Source organism: Eptatretus burgeri, chromosome 5 (genome assembly GCF_056783735.1).
Source record: "Eptatretus burgeri isolate ZD-2024b chromosome 5, Ebu_testis_v1, whole genome shotgun sequence".
Taxonomy (NCBI): domain Eukaryota; kingdom Metazoa; phylum Chordata; class Myxini; order Myxiniformes; family Myxinidae; genus Eptatretus; species Eptatretus burgeri.
Genome location: NC_140965.1, coordinates 62,159,059 through 62,182,216, shown reverse-complemented (window position 1 = coordinate 62,182,216; position 23,158 = coordinate 62,159,059). Strand labels below are relative to the sequence as shown.

Sequence of the window (23,158 nt, the reverse complement as noted above, 5' to 3'; positions counted from 1 at the left end):
GGTAAATCTTCAACCAATGTGTCCTGCTTCTCCTCACACATGGATGTGAAACCTGGGCTTCAAATGCAAAAATGATAAGGAAGACACAGAAGACTCAAAGAACTCTGGAAAGATGGATGCTCGGAATAACAGGAAAAACAGGAAAATAAAATGAATCTGCGAGTGCAAAAAAAGGTGTGTGAGGTGATTTACAAAGTAAATAAACAAAAAGAGCAACAGGTTCATCATGTGTGCATATACTGTACAGGAAGTTCCAAAAAGAGTTATGCAACTTTAAATGTTAATTTACAAAGAAACAGAAACCTTAGAAACGCGAACAAAACATTTCTTGAAAACTCATGACATGGTATTTTCTACCACTGATTGCTATTGCAGTGAGTCACTGCTGGAGTTGGTGAGAGCTCAAGGTCTAAAATTGGTATTTATGCAAAATTCTTGTAATTGACTTTCTTAACGTGTGCCTAATTCCAAGTTAAACTTATCTACTGTTTCTGCTGCTACTCCCTTTCCAGGGAGACCATTCCATGCATTAACTACTCTCTGAGTGAAAGTCCCCTGCCTTACTACCGTCTTAACTCTCCTCTTCATTATTCTCAGGCTGTGGCCCCTGGTCCTATCAGTGTCTATTCTGTTGAATAATTAATCGGCACTTATTTTTATCTCTACATTTCATGATCTTAAAACATCTCCATCATATCTCCTCGTAACCACCTCCTTTCTGGTGTATAAAGCCCTGTCTCCTTCAGCCGCTCCTTCTAGCTGAGTCTAGCTAGGCCCAGATTCAATCTAGTGACCCTGCGATGAACCCTCTCTACAGCATCTATGTCCTTCCTGAGTTGTGGTGACCAAAACTGCACACAGTATTCTAAATGTGGCCCTCACTAAATTCCTGTACAATGTTAACACCACCCCTTGATTTATAAATTATCCGCCTCCGAATACAACCTAAAACCCAATTTGCTCTACCTATAGCTGCCTGGCATTGTGCTGCCTGCTTACCTCCCGTATCTATTACAACCCCCAGTTCCTTCTCCTGTTTGACACGTTCCAAAATTACCCCTTACATCCTGTAATCTCTATTTTCATTGTTCTATCCCATCCACAACACTTTACACTTGCTCAGGTTAAATTCCATCAGCCAATAATTTGCCCAATCTATGCAAGTATCAATACTTTCCTGAATCTGATCACCACCTCCTCTGCTATCCACCTTACCTCCAAGCTTTGTGTCATCTGCAAATTTGGAAAGCTTCCTCTTTACCCCATTATCCAAATCATTGATGTAAATAATGAATTGTAATGGTCTGAGTACTGATCCCTGAGGTACCCGACTACTTACATCCTCCCACTCACAGCCACTCTTTGCTTCCCATCACTAAACCAGTTTGCAATCCAATTAGCCACCTGACCAACCACTCCACAAGCCCTCACCTTGGTTAACAACCTCCGATGTGGTACCTTATCAAATGTCTTCTTAAAGTCAAGATATACTTTATCCACTGCCTTTCCCTCATCCACCCAATCAGACACTGCTTCAAAAACCTCAAAAAGATTTGTGAGACAGGAACTACCTTTGGTAAACCCATGTTGACTACCTTTAATTAGTTTGTATTTATTTAAATGGTTCCTCATCTGGTCTTCAATTAATGTCTCCAACACCTTCCCCACAACTGAAGTCAAACTAACAGGTCTATCGTTTTCCTCAAACTAACAGGTCTATGGGAAGCCCGGTAATTTTGTGTGCTGACAGACATAGAAGCCACGACACTGGGAAAAACAAACACATAACTGTTGGAAAGCGTCTACAAATGAAAATTTAAATAAATGAAAATACAAGTTAATGAAAATAAATTGAGAAAAAAAAGAAAAAAAAATGCAGGTGAGCGACCTGAGATAATGGATAACTTTATGTGCCGATGGACATCGAAGCCGACGCACCAGGAAAAAAAATCACAGAGGCGCCAGAGAGTATCCACAAATGAAAATATAAATATATGAAAAAAAAAATGAAAAATAAAATGCAGGTGAGCAACCTGAGACAATGGGGAAGCATGGTTTGTTATTGCTTGCAAGATGTAAGCATACCCCACGAGCAATATATAAATCTCATTCTAACCATTAACTCACTGACTGACTGAAATTAAAGTTCGGCACGTTCTGGGTGATGGAGAAAACTGAAATTTTGCATGCTGATGGACATCGAAGCCGATACACAGAGAAAAGTCACAGAACCATCAGAATGTATCCGGAAATGAAAATATAAATAAAATGCAGGTTCCAAAATTCCCGAGACAATAGGAAAGCACAGAAGCCAACACAGGTCAGGTCAGGTCAGGTATGGGAGCATGCGCCAGAGCAGCGTGTCGCTGCGTCCACTTTCCACCGGTACTCCAGGGGCCTCCGTCTGGCCATCCCCCAGGAATATGCCAGGCCCATCCCCATCTACTTGAGATTCCGATCAACCTGCTGCAACCACGAGGCACGTGGTCGGCCCGTTGGTCTCCTCTACTCACGAGACTCCCCTCCCTCGCTGAGAGAATCTGGTGAGCAGGATCAGCATCAGGAAAATGAGCCACATGTCCATACAGCTGTAGCTGATGCTCACGGACTATGCAGGTAACAAATCTCATTTGAGTCTCTCCCAGCAATTGCTCGTTGGACACAAAGTCTGACCAGCAATAGCCAAGGATTCTCCGAAGAGACCCAGTACCAAAGGAATTAAGTCTTAATCTCAGATCCCTGGTCAGAGTCCAAGTCTCACATCCATAGAGCAAGACTGGAGAGCACCAAGGACCTGAAGACTCGGACTTTTGTCCTCCCACTCAGGTACCGGCAAGCGCCACACCCCATTATCCATTGAATCCATGAATCCCCAAGCCTGACCCAGATGTCTGCTGACCTCTGACTCACAGCCAGCAGAGACATGAATATCACTGCCAAGGGAAGTGAATCTCTCCATGACCTCAACATCCTCACCACAAATACTGATGAATGAAGGCTGCAATGAAGGCAGCAGTATCCAAGATGTCATTGAAAGCCTGGATCTTAGTTTTGACCCAGGAAACCCATAATCCCAGCAGCTCCCACTCCTCATTCAGCACCTCGAGGGCCCCCAAAAGGATATCAAAAGTCTCTGCAAAGATGACTTCATCATCTGCGAAATCAAGGTCAGAGATCTTGACATTCCCAAACGATGCACTGCAGCTTGATCTCTCTGACAACCTCCCTATAATCCAGTCCATACAAGTGCTGAAAAGTGTGGGGGCCAGTACACACCCCTGACGAACTCCAGCAACAACTGGAAATAAGTCAGAGATGGTACCACCACACTTCACAGCACTCTCACTACCAGAGTAGAGTTCAGACATCAGATAGATCAGTTTTGGTGGCACCCCACAAAGACAAAGAATCCTCCAAAGGACATCCCGATTCACTGAATCGAACGCTTTACAGAGATCAACATAGGCTGCAAGCAGCCCCTGCCGAAACTCTCGCCTGCATTCGGTGAGGAACCGATGAGCAAGGATACGGTCAATCATTGACCTCTTTGGTGTAAAGCCTGACTGCTCTGGGTGCTGATGCTCAAGCAGATGGTGGCGAACCAAATCAAGAACTATCCGAGCAAAGACCTCGCCGGGCACTGAGAGCAGCGTCACGCCTCGGTAGTTGTTGCAGTCTTGGCGATCACCCTTCTCTTTCCAGAGAGGGACAAACAAGGCCCCTCTTCCAGTCAGTTGGGATGATGCCTGTGGTCCAGGCAGAGCACAGAACTGCATGCAATGACACGAGTGCAGCATTTCCACCAGCCCTGAGAAGTTCATCATGGATGCCACAGATCCCTGGAGCTTTACACCATTTCAACCAGTACACCGCAACCTGTGTTTCCACAAATGAAGGTGGACCACAATTGATTGGAGGGTCAGCAATAGGGATTGTAACACCCCTGACATCCAACTCAACAGTTGGTGGATCAGTCTGGTACAACCGCTCAAAGTAACCAGCCCAGCGGGCCTTCACTTCGGATTCCTCTGTCAAGAGCCTACACCCTCTGCTCCCACTGCAGTACACCGAGGGATGGGCTTGGAGGAACGCAATGCGTGAATTCCCCTGTAAGCGGGACGAGAATCCCTTGACCACACGTGATGCTCTACCCCCTCACAGATTCCTCGCACATCGGCCTCCTTGTCCACCCTTCGTGCATGTACAGTTTTACGCCTCAGCTCCCTGAACAGCTCAGCTCTGCCATTTAGCCTGGCCCTGCGACTCTGGTCAATGGTATCCAGTGTCCCTTGAGAGATAAAATTCTTCTTCGCCCGATGGTGAGTTCCAAGACATCCACCGGCAACATCAAGCAAGGTGGTCTTGAAGGCACTCCACAACTCGTCAGGATCTCCCAAAGCACCCAGACCTCCCAAATCTCCACTCAGCTTGTTCGCAAACTCCTCAGCGACCTTCTCATCCTTGAGATGATGGGATTGGGGTAAAGCCCAATCTTGCAAACAATCTTGAGCTTGCAAACATCCAGCCTCGGCTGGGATGGTGTCATTCTCCTGGATTTAAGGTGCAACTTAAGAGTTGTTACAACAAGTTGGTGGTTAATATTGAGAAACTGAGCACTCCGGTAGACCCTGCAGTTTTGGATCATCCTCCAGCGACCATCAACGAGCACATGGTCAATCTCCTTTGCCACATCACCAGTGTTGGAATCCCAAATCCAGCGATGAGCTTGTGGGCACCGAAACCATGACCGGCCACCCTCAGTCTATGACTTCATGCAAAGTCAAGGAACTTAGTGCTATTCTGGTTCATAGTTCCTGACCCATGGGGACCAACACACGTCTCATAACCATCCCTATCAGTTCCAGTCGATGCATTGAAATCCCCCAAGATGAGAAGTGTATCTCGTCTGGGGCACTGATCAACCACAGACTCGAGCGTGGCGTAGAATGCATCCTTCAGTGAGATCACTCGCCTCAGTCAGAGCATAAACAGAGACCAGGGAAATGACAAGGAGTGACGAATCCTTAGTCTCATAATACGCTCGTTGACCGGTGTTACCTCAATTATCATTGGAGTCAGCTTATTGGACACAGCTACAGCAACTCCTTGGGCATGGCAGCCATCAGAGCGACCAGACCAATAGTAGGTGTAACCACCCACCATGATCTTGCTGCAATCCGGTCTCCGAACCTCAGAGAGTGCTGCAATACTGATGTCAAAACGCTTCAGCTCAGATGTTAACAGAGACAGGTGATCATCCTCTCTTTGGGATAGGACATTCCAGGTACCCACCGAAAGGGACCGCCTCAGGTTAACCCAAGGAGACCGCCGTCTGGTGGATGACACCTCAGCACCACTCCGACACACTCTCCCGCAATCTGACCCAGGAGTGCTACCCCATGGTTTCCTTCCTATCATCAAAGATTGGGGGTCCCAAAGGCTTTACCCCAATCCCATCATCCAGTGAGCTGCCCTGCGAAGGGAAACTGCACAGGAGGTACTCCCATGGAGTCGGTTTTCAGATTTTTTTCTGCTTCTGGAATGTTTTGCGGAATGAAGGGTTTTACGGTGGCCGGAGTGCAAATTCTGCCACCAACCTCCTGATTGGAAGTAATCCAACTGCAGGAGGACGTCCGCAGACAGTTGGGCACTAGATATGGATGGCCGTTGGCTCACAAGGAGCTCCTCCGCCCTTTGACAGGTTTTGTTTTTAATCCTGCTGGGTGTCCATATCCAAACACCCTCCGCACCAGGAAACCTGGTGGGGGAGATGGTTGAGTCACCGACAACCCAACCTTGAAACAAGTTAGTGCAGGTTTACATGATTCCTGTAGCAAGTCACAGATCTGATCTGGCCTGACCTGAAGCCGATACACCAGGAAAAAAAAATCACAGAACCATCGGAAAGCATCCGTAAATGAAAATATAAATAGATGAAAAAAAAACAAATGCAGGTGAGCAACCTGAGACAATGGGGAAGCACGCTTCGTTGTTGCTTAGAATGTGTAAGCATACCCCGCAAGTCTAATTATAAAAGCTAATTCTAACCACTGACTCACTGACTGATAGTGAAGTTCGGTACCTTCCGGGTGAGGTAGAAAGCTGACGTTTTGCGTGCCAATGGACATCAAAGCCGATACACCGGGAAAAATCACAGAACCGTCGGAAAGCGTCCGAAAATGAAAATATCTGAAAATAAGTGCAGCCTTTTGCTCACTGCAGGTGAGTGACCCAAGACAATGGGGAAGCACAGTTCATTATTACTTACAATGCGTAAGCATACCCCACGAGTATATACACCGCACCTGTTAAGTGGACCGGTAACCACGAACAAGTGTTTGTGCATGACCATAAGCTTTGGCCTCCGGGCCAAAGTCCGTGTGTAATATTTACCTCCGCCACTGAAGGTGGAGGGGTATTATGTTTTCACCCCTGTTTGTCTGTCTGTGAGCAGAATACCTCAAAACGTTATGGACAGATTTAAACAAAGGTTGTTGGGGACATTGGGTATGTGACAAGGACAAACTGATTCGATTTTGGTGAAGGTCCGGGTCCGAATCCAGATACCAGAATATTTTTCAAGGACCAAAACGATATAAACCACGATATCTCAAAAAATATTGACGGATTGGGACAAAACTTGGTGGACGGGTTGGATGTGTGACATCGACGAATCTCGGCTTAGCTGTAAACTGTCATCCGAGTGTTTCCCAGGCATGTGTGTTCATCATTGTGTGTGCCATCCCTCAGATGGACGTTAAACTGAACGTCCCTTGGATGGACGTTTGCTGTCATTATCTGATAGGCGTTAAAGATTCTCCGGGTCCCTTCGCGAAGACGAAGCGAGACGTCGACGGCGCTATGGCCAAGTTCCGAATTCCTGTCCTAACTACTGCTGCGAAGACAATGGCAAACCTCCCAGTATAACCCGTGACACGAAACTGCTTCTGGATGCTGTTCAAGCAGCATATACTTCATTCCATAGCCATCTGGGTATTCCCCTGAATGTTATGTGGTGTCTTTTTAATAGAGGGCATGTAATTTTGATATTGCTGTGATCGAAAATAAATTGCCCCTCTGGCTTTCTTCTGCAGTCCTGAAAAACATTGGTTCTTGGTTTAATAACTTATTCACTGCCGAGTGTCAAAAAGGTGTACGTGAAAGTTATGATGTTGAAGTGACTGTGGAGTGCACTTTGTGGACCATATTAAACGGTCACTTTCATTCACTTAAACTCTTAGGGCTTACTGTCAGCTATGATCTTTCTTTTCAAACCACATTTATCAGTTGGCCGACAAGGCCAGTCGACGCCTGGGCATCCTCCATCGTGAAAAGTCCTTCTTTTGCACAACTGAACTCTTATCCTCCTACAAGGTCTTCATCCGCAGCTTGATGGAATACCGCTCTCCCTTCTGGGCTGGAGCCCCTACCTCTCACACCTTGCTCAGTTTGACACTTTTGAGACCAAGGCCTTGAAGATCATTGTAATCTCCCTCAATGAAGACGAGTCTCTGGGCCCATCACATTCCTATTGCTGACAGGTCGGTGGTCTGTCCGTCTTCTACCACCTCCTTTCTGGTCTTGCACCCTCTGTTCTTTCCGTGCTTTATCCCCCCAGGTTACAACAGGCCACATGCGGTCCACCAGCATCCCCCTTCTTGTGAAACTCTCAAAATCCAGAATCACTGCTCATCTTCAATCACTGCTCATTCCTCTTTTTTTCCCCCACCTGCGGAACCATCTTCCAAATTCTCATCATCGTCATTCTTCCATCCAGATCTTCAAGGCAGCTGTTCACCACCATCTCAGATCACCCTTCATCTTCCCCCAACCCCCACACAAGCCCACCTCTTTCTTCCTGAGAGTTTGCTTCCCTGTCCATCTTGTTCGCCTCATGTGTCCTCCCCTACCCCTCATTCTTCGCCACATCCCTTATTTGTCTTTGTACAGTACTATTCTTTTTGTTCTGTTGCATCCTGATACATTCTGTGTTCTCGCTCTTCCACGAGCGTTGACTTTGTATCCAAAAAAGAAAATAGTCGGTGTAGTAGTAGAAAATAGTATTACACAACTAATTATCATTCTGATTTGTGGCTTTTCTGGGAAGATATCAGAGAATTATTTTGTGGTGACATTGACACTCTCACTCATGAAGTCACATATTCAAAACTTTCACTGCAAATTTTCCTGGAAAAAAATCCTGCTCCCACATATGCATCCACTTCCTTTTCTGTCCCTTTGGATACCCCACAACACTGCGATGTTTGCATTCCTCCATAAGCCTTTTTTGTATGTATTGCCGAGGTGCATGGAGGATCTAGAAATATATCAGGACACAATAGGACAAAAGGAACAGTTGAGAGAGCGGAGTGGGAGGAGGGAACACCAACAGCAGAGTTGAAGGCCAAGATGGAGGCACACTTGGACAAATATAATGGGTGTGGGGAGGAATGGGGACAGGAGAGGATGCATGGGGTGGACAAGATGGATCCAGATGGAAACTCGCAGGAAGGAAAACTGGAAATTTGGAAGGAGGAAGGATCAGGATGGGGCGTGGGGGCTCGAGGGGGTTAGGTTAACAAGGGCAGAAAAGATCATGGTTTTGGATGAAGGACGATTTGAGGTGGAGGTGAAAAGCTGTCTTGAAGGCCTGGAGGGAAGAATGACATTGAAGAGGATGTGTAAGTTGGTTTCACAGGTGGGAGAAAAGAGGAACGAATTGGTGGAGGTGAGCAGTGATCCTGGACTTAGGTAGTTTCACCAGAAGGGGGTTGATGGTGGACCATGTGTGCCCGAGAAAAAGCTGGGAGTAACAAAGCATGGAAAGAGCAGAGGGTGCAAGACCAGAAGGGTTATGGGGAAAAAAATAGACCACTGACCTTTCTGTGATGGCATAGTGATAGACCCACATACTCAGCTCCATCGCAGGAGATTCGAATAATGTTGAAGGCCTTGGTTTTGACGGCGTCAAGCTGAGCAAGATGGTGAGGCAGGGGAGCCAGTCCAGAGGGGAGAGCAGTACTCCCTCAAGCTGCAGATGAAGGGCTTCTAGGTGGATATGAGTTCAGGTGTGCCAAGGAAGGACTTTGTATGACGGAGGATACCCAGTTGGCGGTTGGCTTTGGAGGCCAACTTTGAAATGTGGTTTTCCCAAGAAAGATCATGGCTGATAGTGAGACCCAGGAGTTTGAATGACTGAACTTCCTCAAGAGGATTGTTAAGCAAGTATATGGGGAGGGGTGGGGGGGGGGGAAGGCAGGGGTGGGTAGGAGGGGTTCCTGATGGTTCTTTTGGAGAGAGATGGTGAGAGGTGGGAGATTTGTCAGGATTGAAAGACATATTCCTTGATGCATGTATTTGATCAAATATCTTCCCATAATTTGAGTAAATTGGTGTACTTGAATCGAAAATTGCGAGATTGGAGCTTTGATTGAACAGATTCAGATACAATTTTGTCTGCCAGTTACTTCAATACTGAATTGCAGCTCTGCAAATTATGCCTTGCCTCTTGTGATTTTGTGATACCAGCATACCATGTCATGTTCTTTCTGAAATGTACTCTGAGGGCTTCAATGTCCACCAGTGAATGCTCGCAGATGTCAGAGCAAGCTTAATGTCCTCACTGAAGGACGGTCTTATTCTCTGCACCTTGCTGTCAAAGCACCACTCTAACAGTTTATAGTTGAGTCAGCAAAATAATTAATTATCGAGAGGTTTGAGGTCAGTGTGCTTCCTCTGAACTATCTTGTCATTCTCAAAATTGCAATTGTAATCTGTCTTATACGAGCAAATTTTCTGAGTTGTTGCATTTAACTTTTAAAACATTCCTGTGGTGATGACTACAGGTACTCACTCATATGTATTGCTTCAAGTTTATTTATTTGACCCACCTAAAACAAAAATGTGAAGATTGTTTGCTTTTCCAACACAGTGTGGCACTTTCAAACAAAAACGAATCGTGGTATAAGACTTGACTAGTTGCACCAGGTTCAAGTAAACAATCACGTGGCCGCAACTTCTGATTGAGTGATTCGATTCGTTCAAACCTGCAGAAAAGTTTCCACTGATCCCAATGTAGAAATCGATTGTTAAAGCTTTAGGTTCCATCATACTACTTCATATTTATTTAATTAACTTCCTTAAATTTACCAAGGTCATCCATCATAACAAACAATGACGAAAAATTTTACCAACTTTTGTTTTTGAAATATTGCCAAAGTTGGCTATAACAGAAGTGTGACGTCAATGATCATAAAGTTATTTGCATAACCACTTGTTGCTTCATTCTGAACAAAACCACTCTTCTGACTTGAGTGTGTTCGAACTTGTCTCTTGTCTTCTTCGCTTCCTCTCCTCTTCTCTCTCAAAATGTCCCCTTGGGCTTGTCATCAAATTTTTTTGGAGATATCTTTTAGGATCGACTCAAACTGACTTTTGGGAACTCGGTTTGATTGAACAGTTGTCCCATAGACTGGCTTTCTTTCCATTTATTGGTCATTCCAATCTGATATCACCGATAACTAGTTGACTTATTCGATTCAAGATTTTGCTTCGAGCATTGTGGAGTCCAACAATATCCAGGGTTTGCCAAAATCTTTGCATTTTGAGGATAATTTTTGTCTTACTGATTTATGGCAGAAAGCAAGCCTGTAAGGCCATTCATTTTGTTGTGAGAGCCAGGATGCATGTGTTTATCGCATGACCATGCATTTTGGCATTATGGTCAAGGTGGTGGTGTTGGTGGAAGCAGAGGATGAGCAGGTTCTATAATCTTAGGTAGGTCAATCGGATGCCACAGTGACAGTTATAATGGCAAATAGACCTAGTGGTGCCCCCATGTCCCTCTACAGATCATGGGAATTAAACCCACACCAGTGAGCGGTTCGAATCAACAAGCCATTCACAGTCAAGGTGCACGTGCTTATCGAAAGACAATGGATTTTCACCTTCCGGTCAAAGTGCAGGTTTATTGTTTGGCCAAGCTTGACAATGTACTTTGCTCTTTGACCTAAAAATGCATGATTTTGCTTTGTCATAATGTTTACATTTTTCATAAAACGCATTTCATAACAGAAAAGCAAATGTAAGAGACCGGAGCTTTAAAATGATAACTTGAACATTGTCCTCTTGGGGGGGTTTTGTTGTAATTTAGAAAAAAAATTTGTGGTGATGCTTCTGTCTGTCTCACTACATCCTCTTAGGGGTTGTTGTGTTTCAAAATATCTTTCTCAGATTCATAGATTGAATATGGTTGAGTTTTTCTCCCATCTTGTTGTTCATCTCTGTGTTGATTGATCTATCCAATCTAATGCAGAGTGGTGACATCACTGGTGATATGTCGGGTTCGACAAATGAGGCATCCTGCGTGTTAAATTGTGTCAAACAGGATGTACAGGTTGCCGTAAAAGCTCTGTGTCAAGGTGATTATGGTTTGCTGAGGATGCCCAGCTGAAAAGCAGCAAGTGTAGATGATGTGACAATTAAAAATCCACGAGGATGCTTGTTTGTTGGATGTATTCATTGAACAACCTTGCACTTTGGCCATGCAGCCAAGATACATTCTCTCTCTCTCTCTCTCTCTCTCTCTCTCTCTCTCTCTCTCTCTCTCTCTCTCTCTCTCTCTCTCTCTCTCTCTCTCTCTCTCTCTCTCTCTGTCTGTCTTTTGAATCTCGGCCCAGCTACAAACTGTCACTTTGGTCTAGCAGGCAGCTCAAGGCATTAATGTGAGTGCCATTTCTCAGATGGACGTTAAACTGGTGTCCCATCTACCGGCATTAGTGAGTGGATGAAGAGTAGGTGAGCTATCACCAACACCATGGCCAAATTCCAAATTCCTGCCCTAACCTCCGTTGTACCATTGGCATAGCCATGCACCCTCAACCAAGGATACTACTCACAGCCTTGTGCTGCATAAGAAATGATAATAATAATAATAATAATAATAATAATAATAATGGTTTGCACATAATGTACACTCCCTCCCATATGTGCAATATTCACACTGGACCGACCCAACCACCGCTTCCCCCCCCTCCCACCACATGTGTACATAACAAACAAATAGCCCATTGAAGTGGTCTTGTCAGATAATGTTACATCATCAAAATTATATCACTATAAAATATAATATAAGTGTTAAAAATTTTTTGCTGAAACACTGCCATTTTGAGACTTTCCGTTCCTGGGAGTGACAGTGGACATGTTTCTCACATTCTGTCTCGCTCCGAGGAAGCGCAAGTCCCAAAACATCGGTGATTCTGTAAGTTTGACACGATGGATAACTTCGACTAACCGTTTTATTACCTTATTCTTCTTGTACTCTTGCACCACCAAAGCAGGTTGCAAGTTCTGTGCTGGAATATGCAACTACCTTACAGCTACATCATTTGTAGCCTCATTCAGAACTATCTCTTGCAACAGTTTTAAAATTCTCAATGGTCAATGTTTGATGTATAAGTAACCCATGTTAGCATCGTGATCCATGTGTAACACATGTGCTTCATGAAGTCGATGATTCAAAGGTGATTTAAACTTTTTTTAAAAAATGACGTTTTGGCTTGATTTTATTTTCGGTCAAAGAACAGATAAGAGAACGGACCAGGACGTAAAATAACAAAAAGAACAGGATCAAGAGGGGGATGGGTAATACTCCAACAGTAGGGTTGAGAGACAAAATAGAGGGAGACTGGCAGGGATAAGGGACGTGGGGAAGAATGAGAGCAAGAAGAGGACATGGGGGGGGGGTGGACAAGATGGATACAGCTGCAAACCCTCAATCACAGAAGCGGAAGGAAAAAAAATATAAACCCAGAAAGAAGTGAGCCTTGGAGGATTCATGGGTGAAGAAAAGATCATGCTTGTGGATTAGGGTGAACAGCTGTCTTGAAACCTTGGAGGGCAAGAATGGGAGTGGAGATACTGAGGAAGTTAGTTCTCTAGGTAAGGAAAAAGAGCAATAAATGAGTGGTGGTGAGCAGCGATTCTGGATTTTGGGTTTTTCTCCAGAAAGGGGTTGCTGGCAGACCGTGTGCACCCTGCAGAAACCTGGGAGTGATCGAGAATCCTCGTGGAAGACAGAGACCACTGACCTGTCTGCAATGTGAAATTGATAGGCCCAGAGACTCAACTTTATCACTGGAGACAACAATGATTTTAAACGCCTTGGCTTCCAAGGTTTGAGGCAAGGGTGCCAGCCCAGAGGGGAAAGTTGTCCTCCATCAACCTGTGGAAGAAGGTCTTGTAATTCGATCAAAGTTCAGATATGTCAAGGAAAGACTGTGCACGATGGAGGATACCCAATCGGCGGCTGGCTTTGGAGGCCAAATTGTAGGTTGGTACATGGCTTGCCCAAGAAATATCATGGCTGATGGTGAGGCCCAAAAGTTTAAGTGACTGAACTTCTTGAAGGGGATTGTTAAGGAGGTAAATGGGAGAGTTACCAGATGGTCTTCCCCAAGAGACGGAGTGAGAGTGCGAGACTTAATTGTCGGGATTGAATGACGTATTTCAAGTGTGGGACTAGCTCGTAATTCTATCAGGGTCTCCAGAGAGGGAAGAGGCTTCTGTACGCCTATCTGAAGGGTAAAGGATGGTATGGCACAAGGTGGAACCATCAGCAAAGAGACAGAGGATTCCTCCAGAGTCAGAAAGATCATTGATGAAGATTAGAAATAGGACTGGGCCCAAGACACTGCATCGGGGCACTGCAGCCTTGACAGGAAGAGGAGACAATATAATGTCATGTAATGTTATGTAAAACGAAAAGGATTTTGCTTTTGCTGATTGGTCCATATAATGAAGTCACCAAACAGTGAGTGTTTTCAATTGCCCATGGAAAAGTGTTTCGGTGGGAGTTTCATGCGTTGAAAAATTCATTGCTGTTGGCATTGACAGGTTGTGTTGTTCTTTGTGTGGCTGCTGGAGAATTTTCAATGATGAATTCAGCTGGTACATGAGGAGAGTGGGAGAGTTCCAGTCATAAAGTTTATTCCATCCATCCCTTTGTTGCTGGTCATTTTGGAACTGTACGAACAAGGCGTGAGATTTTGCCTCCATCTTGGCCATCTGGCAGCAGGTGCCCTCGGAAAATGAGCCAGGCTCGCAGGGTTTACTCCCTCAGCTGCTTTGTCTGTTTATTTGAGAGGAGAAATAGGAGGCTGGAGGCATGGAGTATTGGCATCCGCTCATCACACCGTCCCCTCCACTCGACCCTGCTGCTGCGAGGAGGAACAGAGCTTTTTGGGTTTGATGGATGCATGAATGAGGCAGCAGAAGTGTGGTCCAGTGCGGGGGGTATGGGGAGGGAGAAAAGGGTACGAACCAAAAATTATAAAAGAGCCATCAAAATGCAACACGAAACTCCCTCTTTGTTTGATTGTTGCAATTGGTTGCTGCGGTGAACATCTGTTCCAGTGTGGGAGTGTTCCTTCAGGACTTGGAAGTTGGATTTACAGCATAATGTCGGTCTGAGCAAGTACCGGGTTGATCCACCTATATTGGTAATGAAATGGGGTTTTTTCTGATGCTTTCATCCTGCTGAGATGCAGGGCACATTACAAAGGCAATTTTTACTGCTGCATGCCCCCCCCCTCCCCAATCGCTTGTACAAAGGCCAAGTTGGCTGCTACTAACGCACCTGCTTGTTAATCTGCCATTCATTCACCGAGATTCTCCCCTGATTCCAGAATAGAATGAAGCAGTGACTTCAGCAAAGTCTGCAGCAGTGACAAAAAAAAAGACCTAGAAGGAAGGGTCCCCCGTGTGTGGCTGAAATGTTGTCTTTCGTGTTGAATATTTAAGTATTGAGCTGTGCGAAGAGATTGACTAAGAATACAAGGCTCAAAAGGATTTACAAGCTGCACTGGGGTGGAGTATTGAAGCGGTGTACGTGGATAATGACCGATTGCGTACGCAATTGGTGAATAAGTAAACTCGTAGTGATGGGAATGTTCTGAATTTCTGTGTCTTGTTTATAATGTATGGGTATATTTTCGCAGTCCTGGATTTCCCTTGATTTATGAATTGGTCGTGTTCATAGTTGGAGTCGAATGTTGGAAAATGAAATTAGTGTTCCAATTACAAGGGAGGGAAAACCGTTCGGTTCGTACCTCGGGCAATGACAGCCGAAAGGGGTAATTTAAATTTGGGTGCTGGGCGATGACCGGGATTCACGACCAGAGGTTCCTGTACAACAACGACAAACATCTGAACATGAGTTGCTTTACTCGCACACCCTACACATCAAATGCAATGCAGTACACTAGTAAACACAACATTGCTTGGCAGACTAAACACAATGCAAATGGAAATTCAAGTACCCACCTGGCTATTCTTGGAGCACATGCAGTGTCATGCATTGTGAAGTACAAGGCGCTGCTGAAAGAGACAGCACAAATCAGGACTCAAAACATTCTGTGGATTCATGCATTTTACTTCTGTTTTTTTTTTTTTGTCTTTGGACAGATTCCATATGGCTGCAGTGTATAATAATGGGATGATGCTGAAAGGGAAGGCACAATGAAAGGTGGAAGGGAAATCCATTAACACAATAAGGAAATTTTCTCAAAATGACAAACAAAATTGTTTATTACTGAAACAAATTATGCAGAGGAAGACGGAGACATTATTATTATTATTTTTTATTATTATTATGATTGTTATTGTTATTATTATAATTATGAAGTCGGCTCTCATACCAAACTCAGATGACATTGATCCTCAGCTTCTAGTCGTCTCGATCATTCATTGCTGTGTGCAGTTCGCCACAACCATCAGAGCTCTTTGTCCTACGTTCAGACCAATGGACATTGAAAGCTGAAAAAATGAGTCGAGTACAGCATCCATCAAGTCACTTCTCGTGGGTCGCAGTGAGGGTCCATGCTTTACTTCCATAAATCAGGACGGACTCGACTGTTGACATGAACATTTGTTCCTTGAGACACACGGAGAGACGGAGAGACGGAGAGACGGAGAGAGAGAGACAGAGACAGAGAGTCGACTGCCATATTGCTTCAAGTTTGTTGTAAGCTCTCCCTGCGGCAGCTTTTCTTTGTTTAATATCCTCAGCAGTTGTGTTAACTCAGGAACCAAGATACTTTTACTGTCTCAAGTTTTATTCCATAACTTTACGTTTCAGACCTCTCTCTTGACTGTTTGAATACCATCACTTTAGTTTTATTAACATTAATTGTTAGCCCTAGCTTAATGGTGCCTCTTTTCCACTCTCTTGAGAAGTTCTTGCGCTTGCTCAATTTCTTCTGACAATAAGGCTGTCTTGAGCAAAGTCGATATTACTAAGAACCTCCAATTTCACTCTTTGACTTTTCTTCATTCTAGTTGGAACCCCAATTCCTCCTCCTTTGCCATCGACAGTGTTTCTGAGTGCAAAATCAAGCACTATGACAAACAGGTAAGGGCCAAGAGTGTAATACTCTGGCTAGAATTTCGAAAAGTTGCATTTCTCCAGAGACATCCAGAGAAGTTCAAAGCAGAGTACCACTCACCATCACATATCTTAAAACACCAAATAGAGTTTATTTGGAACGGCCAAATTGGAAAACTTGGGGGAGGGAGGGTGGGGTTGGGAGGGGGCATGTGTGGAGCATGGGAGGAGAGGGAAGTCAACAATTCTACCCTATTAATATAAGTAATAAATAAATGTCCAAAAGTAAGAAAGCAAACAACCATAATTAAACAGCCAGCAGTAATCTGAACCGTAACCCTTTGTGCAAACCCCAACTTTCGTTGTCGTTTCCTGTATATAATTCAGTCACCACATTTGCCAGTGCACGCAGCACATTATACATTTCAAGAAACACCTGCAAGCAGGAAGGGTGGGACAACATGCACACCCCGAGTACAACAACCAAGTTTCAATGCATATCGTCCCACAAACAAACAAACAAACAAGCAAACAGACTCATATATATATATATAAATATATATATATATATATATATATATATATATATATATATATATATATATATATATATATATATATATATATATTGTTACGGCTGTGGAAATTCGCATTACACCAGAAAGGGCCCTCAGGTGAGATATCTCTGTAGGTTCATGTGTAGTTAGCCCAAACCCGTTGTATAGAGGGAATTTATGTGATTCATCCGGGCTGCGACGCTTTGAGTTAGCCATTTTTTCTTTTCCTATTGTTATTTTGGTGCACAAAACAACAACGAACATCGCCACAACCAACATCTCCACGATCACTCCATTCACTCCAGGACGCCAACAACTTCGACGTGAACAATCACTCCACTCGCGCCACGACGCCACCTTCCACAACTGCGCTACCACCATCTTCACCACTCGCCGTTCATCGAGCATCGTGCGGTCACGATCTCCGCGGGATGGATGGAGGAGCGGAGCGGAGTGGCAGCGGCAGCAACCAGTGCGTGAAGGGGCATCTCCCGCCAAGATCTCCCCCCAAAACGCCCGCGCGAACATTTCCCACTTGAATCTCGTTCCCTCTCCACCGAAGTGAGGAGAGGGAGGAGGGGATGGTGTGTCCTCTCCCGATTGGCGGGTGCGCAATGTGACTCGTCCGAACGGTCGGGGCGCGGGTCGGAGAGAGGGAGAAGGACCTCCCTAAAAAAGGCGTGGACAGAGAGAGTTCCGGAGGATCGTTCGAAACTGGAGGGCAGCTCGAAACGAGGGGGATCGTTCAAAATGGAGAGTTCCGGAGAATAGCTCGAAACCGGGAATTGTTTTGTACTAGTCTCGTGTGTGCATCGCTTGTTCGAGTTCTTCTTCTTCTCTTTTGGTTCGGTTGTGCACGGGGCTTCTCGAGCCTGTCAGTGCCGTCCCTGGACGGAGCGCCTGCCATTCCCCACCCCGTCCGCACCGAGATAGCGGGCGAAACGTGATCGAGTCCCCCCTCCCTTTATCCGCGCGGAGATAGCGCCGGAAACCCCGTCCGTGGCGTTGAGCGGCCAACACGTGCCGGCGCGAAGCACTCTGGAGAGGACTCGCCGACCACACCAGGGCACGGAGTCAGGGCCAGGCGCGACCACGCCGACGGTCGTGGGAGGAGGACTTGACGGCCCAAAGGGAAGTGACCATTTTCTTTTCGGGGTTTTGTTTGTGTGTTTGTGGCGCCAGTCTCCATAAGTAGAACTGTGTAAGTGTTGCCGTGTGTACGCGTTAGTTGGTTGTATTACATTTGCCTTTTGTGCATTTTTGTATGGCTGTATATACGTGCTTTCTGTGTGTGTGGGAATAAAAATGCTTGCTTGTTGAACTGTGCCCATTTCGCTTCATTTTTCTCTATTGACTGTCCATCCTGCTTCACGTAAGGGGTTCGTAGTGGGTGCAACATCCCGGTAATTAATCGGAACCGTCAAGGCCGACGATAACACCGCTCGGTTTTCACTGTAGCACGGAACGGACCGCTTAAGCGGTTCGTGTCCGGAGTCGGCCTGTGGCGTGGTACGATCGCCCGGTTGACCATTCGCGCAGGTACTTAGGTAGATCGAATTTGGTGAGCAACCCTATCCTGCGCGGGTGGGCAATTGGCACGATCGTGGTGAGGTTAAACCCCCACCCGTGACCAGCTCCCGGCGTTGTTCCGAGAGGGTCACGACTGAATTGTCCGTCCGGTGGGCGACGTGCCGTGATTCGAGTTACGTGGCCGATCGCACGCCGGCGGGCGCGAATTCGCAACAGTATAATCACATCCCCCTGCCCCCTATCGATGATGACCATTGTTTTTATGACACTATAACACACAATAATTGGTATACAATATTTTAGAATGAAATGTTCAACTTCTGGGGGTTCGATTCTTTTTTTTTGAGCAATAACATCCACTTTTCAAGTTATTATGTCCAACCATGCAGGAGTGCATTAGCAGGTATGATACTCACCCACTTATTGTGATAATTCTCCACTTTCACATAAAAATAAAAAACGAAGTTGGAGGTGGCCATCTCAACTTAGTAGAACGTTTTCAGCAAATCTGGAGGACAACCAACCAACACTTTTCAACTCATTTCTTCCAGCAGTTTAGGAGCACATAAAATACAGAGCACGTATGTAAATTGGCCAAGTAGTTTTTGATTTTGAAAGGTTTTCTTGGAAATACAGGAAAAGCTTGATTATCCGGTACCTTACCAACCAGCATGCTTTAGTAACTGGCTGTTTTTTAAAGCATTTTTTTTTAATGCACAGTATATACAAAACCGAGGCTCATGATCGCACTCTTTATCGTCGCATCCACCCATTGTATAAGCTTTCAAAAAGCAAAGTTGAAAAACGGAAGACATTATAATCACTTCCGGTTGTAAGGCACTCTTTTCTTTACAGTCAAATATCACCGCATCCACCAGTTATGGCATCAAATAATCCTTGCACAGGCAAAGTTGAAAAATGGAAGATGGTGGTTTTGACTTTCCATGAGAACAAGCTCAAATGAGCTAAGATCCTCGTCCTCTTAATGATGACGTCATAAAAACGAATATGACGTCATTGTGATGTATAAGGTTTGCGATGAATTATCTGTGCTAATGCCCGCCTTGATTCCCGCAAACAAAATTCAAACAACTTGCCTAGTTTCGGAGATAATGTTATAGGTGATTTCCATTAGCGGCGATACTATGACGTCAACTTTTTTCTAGGAAGAATTTCCAAAATCGGAGATGGTTACTGCCTGCGCATGGGCTTTCTGCATATACACGGCAAGTTTCACGAAGATCCGATGAAAACTCTGGGTTGTGAAACAAAAAATGTCAAAAAATAGGAATGGCGTCATAAAAATTGATATGACGTCATAGTGATGTATCATATGGGTGGTAATTCATCTCTGCTAATGCCCTGTTCAATTCCCGCAAACAGAATTCAAAAAGCTTGCCTCGTTTCGGAGATAATTTTTTTAGGCGATTTCCATTAGCAGAGATATTTTGACGTCATAACTTTTTTTCTAGGAGGAATTTTCAAAATCTGAGATCGTTGCTGTCCGCGCAGGGTATTTTTACATATATACGCCAAGTTTCAGGAAGTTCCGATGAAAACTGTAGGCTGTGAAACAAAAAAGTCCACAAGAACTACAATGTGAGTAAGACAGAGATCCTCCACGAGGATCTAAAAATCGATATTTTCAAGAGAATGCAGGGTGGGTGGGAAATAGGAACGTGCTGATGAATGAGTACAACGTGGGCTCTTCTACCATATATGACATAAACGTGCAAAAAGAAAAGTTACGGCAGTTCTCTGCAAGTTCGGACACGTGTACGTCGGTGGAGAATCGGCATACTCCACATAAACCTAAACCAGAGCGGTTAGATCGCATGTTGTACAATTGGTTTTCACTAAAACGTTCTGAAGGTATCACTGTCTCTGGGCCATTGCTCATCAAAAAGGTCAAAAAATTTTTTTTATAATAAAATGGCTCCAACTGAATCCTGTGCCTTTTTTGAAGGCTGGCTGTCCTGCTTCAAACTCTGTCATGGAATAATACGACTGTATGTATCGGGCAAGAAGAAATCGACAGGCCACGAAGCAGCAGAAAAATACTGCGAGTTCTTTACTAAGTGAGCGGAAGGACATGAATTTTCATCAGATCAAATAGATACAACGTGAACGAGAAAAGCCTTCTCTGGCGGTGTTTGCCTTCCTCCACACTTGCTGATGTTGGTGAAACAAGTGCTTCGGGATTTAAACAAAAGAAAGATCGAGCGACTGTGCTCACCTGTGCTGATGCCGCAGGGACTCATCGACTGAAACTTTTCGTGATCGGTAAATCTCATCGGCCAAGAGCGTTTAAAGGCCTAACGCATTGACCAGTTGAATACGAAGCACAAAGTAATGCTTGGATGGACAAGGAAATGTCCCATGATTGTTTCCATCACACATTTGTACCTGCAGTTAAAGAACATTTTCTAAAAATTGGAAAACCAGAAAACAGTAGATGTACTACTTCATAACTGCCATACACCTCCTTTCAAGGCTCAGTTAGTGCCGGATAACTTTTTTTTTTAGCATTGTCTTGCCAGCTAACGTTGCATCGTTGCTACAACTGACGGACCAGGGTATTTCAGAATATGAAATGTTTTTACAGGAAGCATTTCTGAAGGTAGCTCATAAATCATGAAAAAGTTCTTCAAAATTTCCAGTCAAATTACAATATCAAAGATGCAATTTCTCATACTGCCTGTGCATGGGATTCTGTTAAAAGTGAAACATTCAGGAGAGCCTGGAGGAAGCTGTAAGCCCGCTGTAATGTTCAATGTAGAAAAAAAAAGATACCATAGCAGACCATGGTAAAGAATGGTCCCTCCACAAACCCATTGTGAAAGTTAAGCGATGATGAATTCAAAGATTGGGTTGAAGTGGACAAGTAAGTTGTGGTAACACATGTTTTAAGTGATTCTGAACTTAAAGACAGTGTTGTTCATCCATAGAAACCAAAAGAAAGTGATAAAGAATCAGAAAATTTATGATGTTTGTGAAGAGAAGAAAAAATAACTTGGGCTAATGTTGCTTCAGCATTCGATGCTTTTATCCGATTCACAGAGAGGCACCCATGTCATTCAGCACAAGAACTTAAGCAGTTGCACATGTTTCACTCCACTTTTATGCAAAAAGGGCAGGAGTCAGCAAAGCAAGCAGCCACTTATGGGATTTATTCAAATATCCCAAGGAAGTGTCACATGAACTTCCTTCATCTGCAGTGTAAACCAACATTTGGTTCAGCACACTTGGTTGATAAGTACCCATATACTCTAGTTTTTTGTTTGTTTGTTTTTTTTACCTCCACCACCAAAGGTGAAGCATTGTATTGCCAGATAACGTTACATCGTTGATACAACTGACGGACCAGGGTATTTCCGCCACCGAAGGTGAAGGAGGTTATGTTTTCACCCCTTTCTGTTTGTTTGTTTGTTTGTCTATTTGTTTGTTTGTTTGTGTGCAGGATATCTCAAACGGTTGTGGATGGATCCGAATGAAATTTTGTGGACATATTGGGTGTTTGACAAGGATGAACTGATTAAATTTTGGTGAAGATCCGAATCTGATAATTTTTTAAAGTGATTCTTCACCATTGAGAGATAGGTTCTAAAATGATATCGAGCACGATATCTGAAAAAGTTGTGGACGGATTCAGATGAAACTTGGTGGACAGGTTGGGTGTGTGGGAAGGACGAATTAATTCGATTTTGGTGAAGATCCGAATATGGATCCGGATACGATAATTATTGAATTATCAAAGTATTCACCATTGAGAGATTGTGGTATAAACGATACAGTTCTGTATGACATGATATTTCAAAAATGTATTGGGACCGATATGTTCTCATAGATCAGGCATTGCGTGGCGGAGGTATGTGCTCTCCCAAGTGCCCTTCTGGTTTTTACTGTCATCATTTTTTTTTCCACCATGTAATACCTTGCTCTGTATTAATCTGTATGCCCACATATTCAATATGTCCACCACGTGTGTGTGTGTGTGTGTGTGTGTGTGTGTGTGTGTGTGTGTGTGTGTGTGTGTGTTCACTCTGCTATGAGCCTTAGATACTTTAAAAAAAAAACTTAAAAAAAAACTTCTGCTTACAAGTCCTGACTAACCCCCGACTTCTTCTGAACCCCTGCGATGATGATTTTTTTTTTTTAAATCACCTAAAACCTTCCTGGTCACACCCTAAGTACAACCAACAAATTTCAACTAATTCCACAGCGTGGTTGAGGAGTGCATACAAGACAAGGAGGAGGAGATTGGGACTACACTCGGTGCAGAGCATTGGTGCTGCTTTGGCAGTCTCCTTAGCGATTGGGCACAATTATCCTGGACAGGTCGTCACTCCGACACAGTATATACAAATAGAAAGCACACAAACACAAATATAAAACACATACACAAATACAAAGCACACATACACAAATATAAAACACAAATTCACAAATACAAAGCACACATACACAAATATAAAACACAAATTCACAAATATAAAACACGTACACAAATATAAAACACATACACAAATATAAAACATTCACAAATGTAAAACACATACACAAATACAAAGCACACATACACAAATATAAAACACGTGCACAAATATAAAACATTCACAAATATAAAACACATACACAAATACAAAGCACACATACACAAATATAAAACACATTCACAAATTTAAAACAC

The 23,158-nt window shown here is 44.1% G+C and overlaps 1 protein-coding gene and 1 long non-coding RNA gene across 2 annotated transcripts in view; one reads left to right on the top strand and one right to left on the bottom strand.

Annotated features, from left to right (window-relative positions):
• Window positions 1-23,158, top strand: part of LOC147026543 (pituitary homeobox 2-like) — a 99,727-nt gene that overhangs the window by 33,697 nt on the left and 42,872 nt on the right. The window lies entirely within an intron of this gene.
• Window positions 1-23,158, bottom strand: part of LOC147026544 (uncharacterized) — a 91,892-nt gene that overhangs the window by 29,631 nt on the left and 39,103 nt on the right. The window contains exons 2-4 of the long non-coding RNA XR_015058388.1: window positions 18,885-18,976; window positions 15,322-15,375; window positions 15,108-15,183 (exon numbers count right to left, since the gene is read on the bottom strand). This is a non-coding gene — a long non-coding RNA (uncharacterized LOC147026544). The remainder of the gene's footprint in view (window positions 1-15,107; window positions 15,184-15,321; window positions 15,376-18,884; window positions 18,977-23,158) is intronic.